This window comes from Salmo salar, chromosome 01, assembly GCF_965601325.2.
Source record: "Salmo salar chromosome 01, fSalSal1, whole genome shotgun sequence".
In the NCBI taxonomy this organism is placed as follows: Eukaryota; Metazoa; Chordata; class Actinopteri; order Salmoniformes; family Salmonidae; genus Salmo; species Salmo salar.
The window spans coordinates 14,164,976-14,175,167 of record NC_138291.1 but is presented as its reverse complement, the minus strand read 5'-3'; the positions used below and the strand labels follow the sequence as shown (position 1 = coordinate 14,175,167).

At 42.1% G+C, this 10,192-nt stretch overlaps 1 long non-coding RNA gene across 1 annotated transcript; it reads left to right on the top strand.

The window, feature by feature from the left end:
* Positions 1–832: 832 nt before the first annotated feature.
* On the top strand, positions 833–9,606 carry LOC106564500 (uncharacterized). Its single transcript, XR_006769061.2, has 4 exons — positions 833–934; positions 1,102–1,203; positions 1,297–3,692; positions 3,916–9,606. It is a non-coding gene; the product is annotated as an uncharacterized LOC106564500 (long non-coding RNA).
* The last annotated feature ends 586 nt before the right edge of the window (positions 9,607–10,192 follow it).

Genomic DNA, 10,192 nt, shown 5'->3' with positions numbered 1-10,192 from the left:
GACTTGTGTCATGCACAAAGTAGATGTCCTAACCGACTTACCAAAACTATAGTTTGTTAATGAGATGTGTGTAGTGGTTGAAAAAACTCCAACCTAAGTGTATGTGAACTTCAGACTTCAACTGTATATAGTATCAACACTAGAACAACCAGGTACACACAAACACACACGTACACATGCACACAAACAAATACACACACTCAAATTCAAATAAAGTTATTCTATAGAGTATTTTTACATTAAATTAAGCATTGTTTGTCTAAAAAACTGTCTTCATCATGTCCAGGAAGGTACATGATAAATACAAGAAAGAGATTAGTAAATGATGAGAAGCTTTTAACAGAAATTGTTGAAACAATTGGTTGGGTATCTGGTAATGAGACTTGTTTCTCAGTAAAGCACTTGTTATCTATGGTCTGCTAACCAGTAAACCTAAACCACAGGTCTGAGACAGTCGCCTTGCAAACTGAAAACATTTCACTGGTTGATAAGGAAGCATGTCATCCACTTATCTGCTGCACAACTTTGCCTTTGGTATTCAACCCAAGAAGCATCTGCTGATATGTTAGTTACGATACAATGGTTGTATCTTAGTGTGTACACCATTTGATTTAATGGGGAGCTATGGCAAGATGGTCTTCAATAGAGGAACAAATGTAGTGATGGTCCCCCTGTAAGTAGGATGTATATCAACTAGTAATGTTTAAGCTGGAGGCCAAGCGGAGAACTCAACACTGACATATTGGGTGATAGACATAGTACTAACTGTCTGGTTAAGGGCATACCATGAGATCTGGGATTTGATTTGTCCCTTGGTGTAAAAGGAGAACATGGTTCTGATTGGTCCTTTGTGTGTTCCACAGGATGACTGCTCCCTTACCCACCTGAATCTGGCGGGAAATGGACTGATGGACAGCGTGGCCACCCTCTCCAAGTGTGTGTTTATGGTTTCTGTCAATGTATATCACCCATGTCCTTCTGTATTTTGCTAGTTGAGCTGCCTGGGTCTTTTCCAAGTGCCTGCCCTGTACACTACCTCTGGATCATGTGACCTGACTGTCCAGTACTGAGTTCTGTGTGTCTTGTTGTACTGTTGTCCAGGTGTCTGCAGACCTGTCAGGGAACTCGGCAGTGACCTCAGCGGGACTCTACAGCCTTCTTTCCTCCCAGCGACCTTTGACCTATCTCAACCTCCAAGATACTGTAGGCCTGTAGTAGTCTATTGATTTTTACTCTCGGTATCTCTCCTATTCCCTCTAATTTGTTCCCGCTTTCTTTCTTCTGGTTGTCCTGTAGTCAGACCCTGGGACAGCTGTAGTTTGGAAGGCCTGTCGGAACAGGTCCAGGACCTGTGGCTGTGCTCCCAGATGCTCAACAAACTGGACCGCCAGGCGCTGCAGCAGACCCGGGACCAGAGGAGGCCCGTGGGCTGCTTGCTCTCCAGAGATGCCAAGTCCCTGCTCACTACTGTCCCCTCACTGTAAGGAAGACTCCTTGAGTACTCACACCTTTTAAAGACTGGTGTCGCTTGGATTCCAATGCGTACACTTGAGGTAATTTACATTCCTTGGTCCTCATATTTGAGTCATCTTTTGATGACACAAGCTGCAGAGTGATCTCTGCGTTAATATGTTGTAGGCGTTATGTAGATATACTTATTTCAGGGTGTGTTTGTGTGTGCGGTTATACATTGTGTATGTGTATTGTCTATGTTTTTGTAAGTGTTCAATGGGAAACAAAAAATGTTAATTGAATGAAATTCTCATTATTTTCGGACTGTTTATTGCCATGGGGCTTTTTTACATGCAGCCTCCCAACATTTGCTTACTGACTGAAGAAATGGTCAAGCTGAGAAATGATTAAATCCCTCCATTTTGTCATGTTCCCCCTAGTCTATTCCCACAGCCGCTGTATCTTCGACTCAACTCTGGGGGTGGAAAGTCATGATTCTTGCAAGTGAAACAATGTTCGCAACTTGGTGCGAGTTTGTAAAGACACACAGCTTCACACTTTGGCCTTCTTCTCACTGTTTAATGTTTCCACAAAGGAGGGTGTTGGGTGGGCTTCAAGATACTGTGGGAAAGTGCCTAGTCACACATCAGTGTTGTCACATCAGTGTATCACTATATCACTCAGAGATTGGACCAAGGCGATTATGTCCAGGATAACTAACTTCATCACCTTTTATTGTAATTTCAAATTTATAAAAAGCAATTACTAAATGGTTTCTGTTAGTGCAACTTGTGTATGGTGCTACTGCCACCTTGTTAACTATTTAAGCATACTGTAACGGCTGTTGCAGGGAGTAGACCAAGGCTCGGCGTGGAGAGTGCTCATCATTTAATTTTAATAGAACACTTTAAACAAAACAAGAAAATGAACGACAGCCAAACAGTTCTTTCAGGAACATCAACTCTAAACAGAAATTAACCACCCACAAAACCCAAAGGAAAACAGGCTGCCTAAGTATGGCTCCCAATCAGAGACAACGATCTACAGCTGTCCCTGATTGAGAACCATACCCGGCCAAAACGAAGAAATACAAAACATAGAAAAAAGGACATAGAATTCCCACCCTAGTCACACCCTGGCCTAACCAAAATAGAGAACAAAACCCGCTCTATGGCCTGGGCGTGACACATACCCATTTGTGTAAAGGGCTGCTAACCACACAATTATGGTCGGGGACATTTTTTTTTTTAAACGTGCACAAACCTTTTCACAGTTTGAAAGATGTAGTATGCATCCGACACAAATCTGGGGGTGGAGCGTCATGAGTCTTGTAAGTCAGACAATGTTCCCAGCCAAATTGGTTTGAGCTTCTAAAGACACACAGCTTCTCACTGTGGTTTCCTTGTTAGTTAACCCACTGACTGGCTGCCTTCTCACTGTTTAATATTTCCACAAAGGAGGGTGTTGGGTGAACTTCAAGATACTGTGGGAAAGTGCCTAGTCACACATCAGTGTATCACTATATCACTCAGAGATTGGGCCAAGGCAATTATGGTTAGGATTACTAATTTCATCACCTGTTAATTGTAATTTCCAATTTATAAAAAGCAATTACTAAATGGTTTCTGTTAGTTCAACCTGTGGATGGTGCTACTGCCACCTTGTTAACTATTTAAGAATAACCATTTGTGTAATAGGGCTGCTAACCTGGGTTGTAATGTTCACTGGGGATGGGGTGGTCATGTCCTCCCACATTCTGAAATTGCATCCCCCCCCCCCACACAGTTTTATCATTGCAATATGATACAAAAAGTGGCAATGGTGTGCTTTTGGACAATGCGGATGCTTCCAAGCAGGAGGGTAGGCTGTTTTCAGTTTCAGTCGGCTGGATTTAGAACCCCACGGACACCAAAAAGTGGTCTGACAGGCTGTGTGAAGGCAAAGCTTCCTTGAAGGCTGGCTGGTCCACCACGGGAGAGTTGAGCATAGTTCAGTGTGTATGTGTTGTGCTCTTTCACTGAGTTGTAAAAGAAAGCAGAGCTAGTGAACTAGTGTTTATTTGCAGTGCCTACCGTGCTGCAATGATCTCTTTTGTGACCTGCAGATCCTGCAGGTATCCCGTGGGAATGCAGCCCTCTGATGCAGTCAGAACACTGCTCATCATGTCTTAGCAGGATCAGATGGTGACAGGGGTCCCAGCAGGGTCAGACAGCCAGGGATGACCAGTCTACAGAGCTCAGGTGAATTCTGCAGTATATTAACAATGTCAGTGAATGATACAAAGTTCCATCTTGAATTGATGGGTAAACCTACAGTAGCTACAAGACAACAGCTTAAGCTTAAAGCTACAGTCTGGGATCTGGGAATAATGGTAATTTCAATTATTGAACCATTGATTCTATTCTTGGATAACATAATGCATTACTGTACATGAAGGTAATTCTTGGTCATGCCTCATTTTAGGAGTATCAGATGGTGACAGGGGTCTCAGCAGGGTCAGGCAGCCAGGGAAGACCAGTCTGATGGAGGTGAGGCTAATTTTTGCAGATACAACACTTTATTCCCTCTGTGCAGCAAACACTGGTCAAGCCTGATGCTATTTTAAGGCAGTCTGACAAAACTCCAAAGTTGATTTCCAAACTATATCAAGGGTTGATAGAGGCTTTACCCAATGACACAAAACAAAAATGTGAGGAAGACCTGGTAAAATCTATTGTTGATGATGAATGTGTACAGATTTCTCTGAATGCCCAGACATGTTCATATCATCTCAGACATAAATTACTGCAGTTTAAGACCATCCATAGAATGCACTATATTCCATTGAAACTGAAATACAGGCACTCAGAAATGTAATTCCTCTGCTGTAGGTGTAAAACACAAAAGAGGACACATTTGCATGTTATGGTCTCGTGAAGGCTTTCTGAATTCTGGCAAAGAGTATGTTATCTCAGCATCTCTACAGATTCTCCCTGTCTTTGTTTACTTGGAAATGTTGATACTGGAGACTTATCTGAAGAAACTGTGTAACCAAGTATTTATAGTGGTTAATAAATGCATTACCATTAATTGGAAGGTTGATTGTCCTCTCACAATGTCAAGTTATGTATCACTATATTTTATTTATTACAAGATTAAGGGTATACTGGGGAACTTTCATAAGGTCTGGATGCCTTTTATGGAATACAGTATGACAAAAGTAGTCTGTATTGAAAACATGCCCACGTCAGGGAGATACGGTAGCTGTTTAGGCAATCCCTAGCTGCTGCGTTGCCAAAATGTAATATAAAGGGCTGTTCTTTTGTTAGGCTATTGGTTATAGGCGCACCTCAATATTTATTATTTAATTAACCTTGATCTATTTCAGTCCTATTAATCACTTAAACATAATTAATAATGATCTCTTATCTAGGTTGATGACTGTTGGTGTTTTGTTTACTTTTTGTTCTAAATAGTAACAGCATATTGGATTGTCTAAAAATGCGGGAAAAGAGCTGTAGATGCCCCCCCCCCACCCCCCAAAAACGGCAGATTATGTCCCCCCCTCCACCTCTAAAACCAAAGAGGCGCCAGTGCTGCCAACAACACTATTATGGTTGAGGATGTTTTAAAAAAAAATTTAAAAAATTGCACAAACGTGTTCAGTTTGAAAGATGTAGTATACATTCATTCTGAAATACTTCCCACAGCTGCTGTCTAACCTGAGTGAGGCCAGTCATACTAAGACATGCATGTGGTTGTGCTCAAGTCTAGCTGGAAGTCAAGTTTTAATGTCACATGCACAAGTACAGTGAAATGACTTTCTTGCAAACCCAATACCCAAAAATGCAATAATCAATATCAATGTATTCAATAGAGGAACAAATGTAGTGATGTAAGTAGGATTTAGTCCCTGTAAGTAGGATTCATGTCAACTAGTAATGTTTAAGCTGGAGGCCAAGCTGAGAACTCAACACTGACATATTGATAGTGATAGTACTACAGTATGTCTAACTGCCTGGTTAAGGGTATACCATGAGATCTGGGATTTGATTTGTCCCTTGCTGATAAAGGAGAAGATGGTTCTAATTGGTCCTTAGTGTGTTCCACAGAATGACTGCTCCCTGACCCATTTGAGCCAGGTGGGAAATGGACTGATGAACGGCAGCGTGGCCACCCTCTCCAAGTGTGTGTTAATGGTTTCTCTCAATGTATAGCACCCTTGTCCTTCTGTATTTAGCTAGTTGAGCTGCCTGGGTCTTTTCCAAGTGTCTGCCCTGTACCTTACCTCTGGTTCATGTGACCTGACTGTCCAGTACTGAGATCTGTGTGTCCAGGTGTCTGCCTGTCTGTCCCTCCATGGTTTCTGTGGACCTGTCAGGGAACCTGGCAGTGACCTCAGCGGGACTCCACGGTCTCCTCTCCACCCAGCGACCTTTGACCTCTCTCAACCTCCAAGATACAGTAGGCCTATAGTAGACTGTTGGTTCTGCCACGAACCGGCTCGAAGCCTGTAACAAAAAGGGGAGACAACGTAGAGATAAAGAATAACAAAAATATATTTACGACGGAAGTAACCTATATACACTAAACAATGGTATATGTAGTCAGTAGTGTAAGAGTGGTTGCATGCCTAGATGTGATAATGAGGGGTGTTGAAGGGTGCCAATGCAAACAAACAAAACAGCCACAAAATTGCCACAATCAAAATTCAACAGTGTGTCTGGATGGAGGGAGGGAAAGGTGTATTTATCCCGGGACACACCCATGCCCAGGTGTGTCCCATTTCGCTGACGACCCTCCCGGCTCCGCCCACCGACATCCTATTAAGGAAAACATGAGCAAAGAGAGAGAATTCGGCAGACAGAGTGGGAGGTTCGTCACAGTTCTCATTCCCTCTAAATTGTTCCCTCTCTTTTCTTTCTTCAGGTTATCAGGTAGCCGGGTAAACCAGGTAAACCCTTAGGACAGGTCTATTTTGGACGGCCTGTCAGAGCAGGTCCAGGACCTGCGGCTGTGCTCCCAGAGGCTCAACAAACTGGACTGCGAGGCCCTGCAGCAGACCTGGGGCCAGAGGAGGCCCGGGGGCTGCTTACTCTCCAGAGATGTCAAGTGCCTGCTCACTACTGCCCCCTCACTGTGAGGAAGATTCCGTGAGTTCTTGTACACCCTTAAAGAATTGTGTCGCTTGGATTCCAATGTGTACACTTGAGATGATTTACGTTCCTTGGTCGTCATATGAGGCATCTTTTGATGACACAGGCTGCAATATTTTGTATGCATTATGTAGATATACGTATTTCAGTGTGTGTTTTGGGGTGCGTTTATACATGTGTATGTTTTGGAAAACCCCCAAAATTAAGTGAAAATAATTATTATTATTTCTGGACTGCTTATCGCCATGGTGCTTTTTTTCCATACAACTTCCCAACATTTTCTGACTGACTGAATGGTCAAGCTTCCCTCTGGTTTACTTGTTAGTTATCCCACTGACTGGCCTTCTTCTCACTGTTTAATATTTCCACAGAGGAGGGTGTTGGGTGGGCTTCAAGGTACTGTGGGAAAGTTCCTAGTCACACATCAGTGTTATCACCTCAGTGTATCACTATATCACTGGACCAAGGTGATTATGTCTAGGATAACTAATTTCATCACCTGTTGTTGTAATTTCCCATTTATAAAAAGCAATTACTAAATGGTTTCTGTTAGTTCAACTTGTGAATAGTGTCACTGCCACCTTGTTAGCTGTTTAAGCATACCCATTTGTTTGAAGTACTGCTAACAAGGGGCACAACTTTCACTGGGGATGGTGCGGTCATGTCCCCCTAGAAGAAAAAGAAACGCACACCTATTATGGCGAGGTGCTGGCTAGCGGAGTAGAAAACTTGAAAATAAGGGAGAGCCGCACACTCTAGGAGCTCAGATGCAACATTTTTATATCCAACGTTTCGACAGCCAAGCTGTCTTCATCAGGGTATGATCACAAACACTGCGAGATGACTAGTTTATATATTGTCAAAAGACACACAGGTGTCTGTAATCATGGCCAAGTGTGGCCTAATATTATTGGTTAATTCTCAAATATAAAAATGGCATACAAAAAACACCATACAAAAAAACAAATGGATAGCATACGATCATATATTCATTTTAGACTACACAAGCTTACAAACAATTACAATGGCAAAGTCACAAGAATGGCTTAAGATCAAAGTCCATGTTGAGACCGAAGGGTGCAAGGGTCTTAAAGTTAAAGATCCAGGCAGCCTCTCGTTTTAACAATAAATTATCAAGGTCACCCCATCTCCTATGGAGGGTGACATGTTCAATGCCAATATAACGCAGAGACGAAATCGAGTGGTTTGCTTCCAAAAAGTGGGCCGCAACTGGGTAATTCAAGTTTTTGCACCTAATGGTGCTACGATGCTCTGAGATACGTACTTTTAATTCACGCTTTGTTTTACCCACATCATTTTTACCACAAGGACAAGTTATAAGATAAATAACTGCCTTAGTGGAGCACGTAATAACACCTTTGATTGGGATCGATTTCCCTGTTTGTGGGTGTTTGAAGGATCTACATTTATAAGTGCCATTGCATTGAGCACAGCCATTACACTTGTAATTTCCATCCAGTAGGGGCGCAAATAGACGTTGTTCAGGAATATCTTGGGGTGGCAAATCAGAGTGTACCAATTGGTCTCTGAGATTTCTGCCCCGCGAGATAGTCATGTCCCCCCACATTCTGAAATTGTATTTTTGCCCCCCCCCCCCCCGTAATTTGCAACGTGATACAAAAAGCGGCAACGGTGTGCATTAGGACCATGCGAATGCCTCCTAGCGGTCAGGTAGGCTGTTTGGCGTTTCAGCGGGATGAATTTAGGACCCCACTGACACCAAAGAGCGGGCTGACAGGCTGTGTGAAGGCAAAGCTTTTGGAAGGCAGGCTGGACCAGCATGGGAGAGTTGAGCATAGTTCAGTGTTATGTGTCACAGAAAAAAATTAACTAGTGTTTCTTCGCAGTGCTTACCGTGCTGCAATGATCTCTGTTGGGACCTGCAGGTCCTGCGGGTATTCACAGAAGTTAAACTCTAGGCCCTCTTCTATTTTTACCAATGACCTGCCACTGGTGTTAAACAAAACATGTTTTTGTCCATGTATGCTGATGATTCAACCATGTATGCATCAGCAACCACAGCTAATGAAGTCACTGAAACGTTTATCAAAGAGTTGCAGTCTGTATTGTAATGGGTTACCAGTAAGAAACTGGTCCTGAACATCTCTAAAACTAAGAGCATTGTATTTGGTACAAATCATTCCCTAAGTTCTAGACCTTAGCTGAATCTGGTAATATATGATGTGGCTGTTGAACTAGTTGAGGAGACTAAATTACTTGGCGTTACCTTAGATTGTAAACTGTCATCAAACATATAGATTCAATGGTTGTAAAGATGGGGGTAGGTTTGTCTGTAATAAAGGTATACTCAGATTTTTTTGACAAACACTCCAAAAAGCAAGTCCTGTAGGCTCTAGTTTTGTCTTATCTTGATTATTGTCAAATGCTGCAAGGAAACTTCAGCTGCAGCTGGCCATGAACAGAGAAGCACGTCTTGCTCTTCATTGTAATTATAAGGCTTACATAAATGCTTTGCATGCCAGTCTTTCTTGGCTAAGATTTGAGGAGAGACTGACTGCATCACGTCTTCTTTTTATAAGAATCATTAATGTGTTGAATACCAAATTGTTTGCGTAGTCAACTTACACACAGCTCTGACACACACACTTACCCCACCAGCCATGCAACCAGGGGTCTTTTCAGTCTCGAAATCCAGAACAAATTCAAGAAAGTGTACAGTATAATACAGAGACATTTTTGAGTTGAACTCCTTTCCATCTCATGTTGATCAAAAGAACAGCAAACCTGGTTTCAAAAAACGAATAAAGCAACACCTCATGGCACAACCCCTGTCCCCTATTTGACTTAGTTTCTGTGTATGTATTGATATGTAGGCTACATGTGCATTTTTTATGTGTGTCGTTTTTAAAATTGAGGTAGTTCTGTCCTTGAGCTGTTCTTGTCTATTAAAGTTCTGTATTATTTCATGTTTTGTGTGGACCCCAGGAAGAGTAGCTGGTGCTTTTGCAACAGCTAATGGGGATCCTAATAAAATACCAATACCAAAAAATGTAACTAGTGTTTATTCGCAGTGCTGAGCTAGTATTGTAACTGGCATGTAATGGTGGGTAATGTTTCATACCCTCTCGACTGAGGTGAATAAAAAAGCTGCGCTAGTTGGTAGCTACCACAGCCAGATAAGCTCTAGCCTCTAGTCTGTCAGATAGCGATATAAGATGGCTATTATTACTATCCAACAACTGTTATTTGAATGGAAATGTTTAGTAGCCTTTGTTTTGTCGCATTTCAGAAGTAAATGAACTTGACTAGCTTTTGCCAGTTGATATACCGTTAGAGAGAGCTGGCCAAAAGTTGGCTAATGTTAGCTATTATTTTTTGCCTCAATCACAGTAGATCTGAATTAAAGTATAAAACCGTCGGACAAAGTTTTTTTTCAGTCGAATGTGAATTTTATTAGTCAGTGTAGCAATGTAATGTTATTGACCCCTACGTTTCACACTGACACAATAATAAACAGTTCTAACGTTACAAGCTTCACTGTCATGGAGCACAGTAGAGGTCTGCGTGGACCGATCCCGCACCCACTGGCTTTCTGTCTAACTCAAATCAAATGTATTTATATA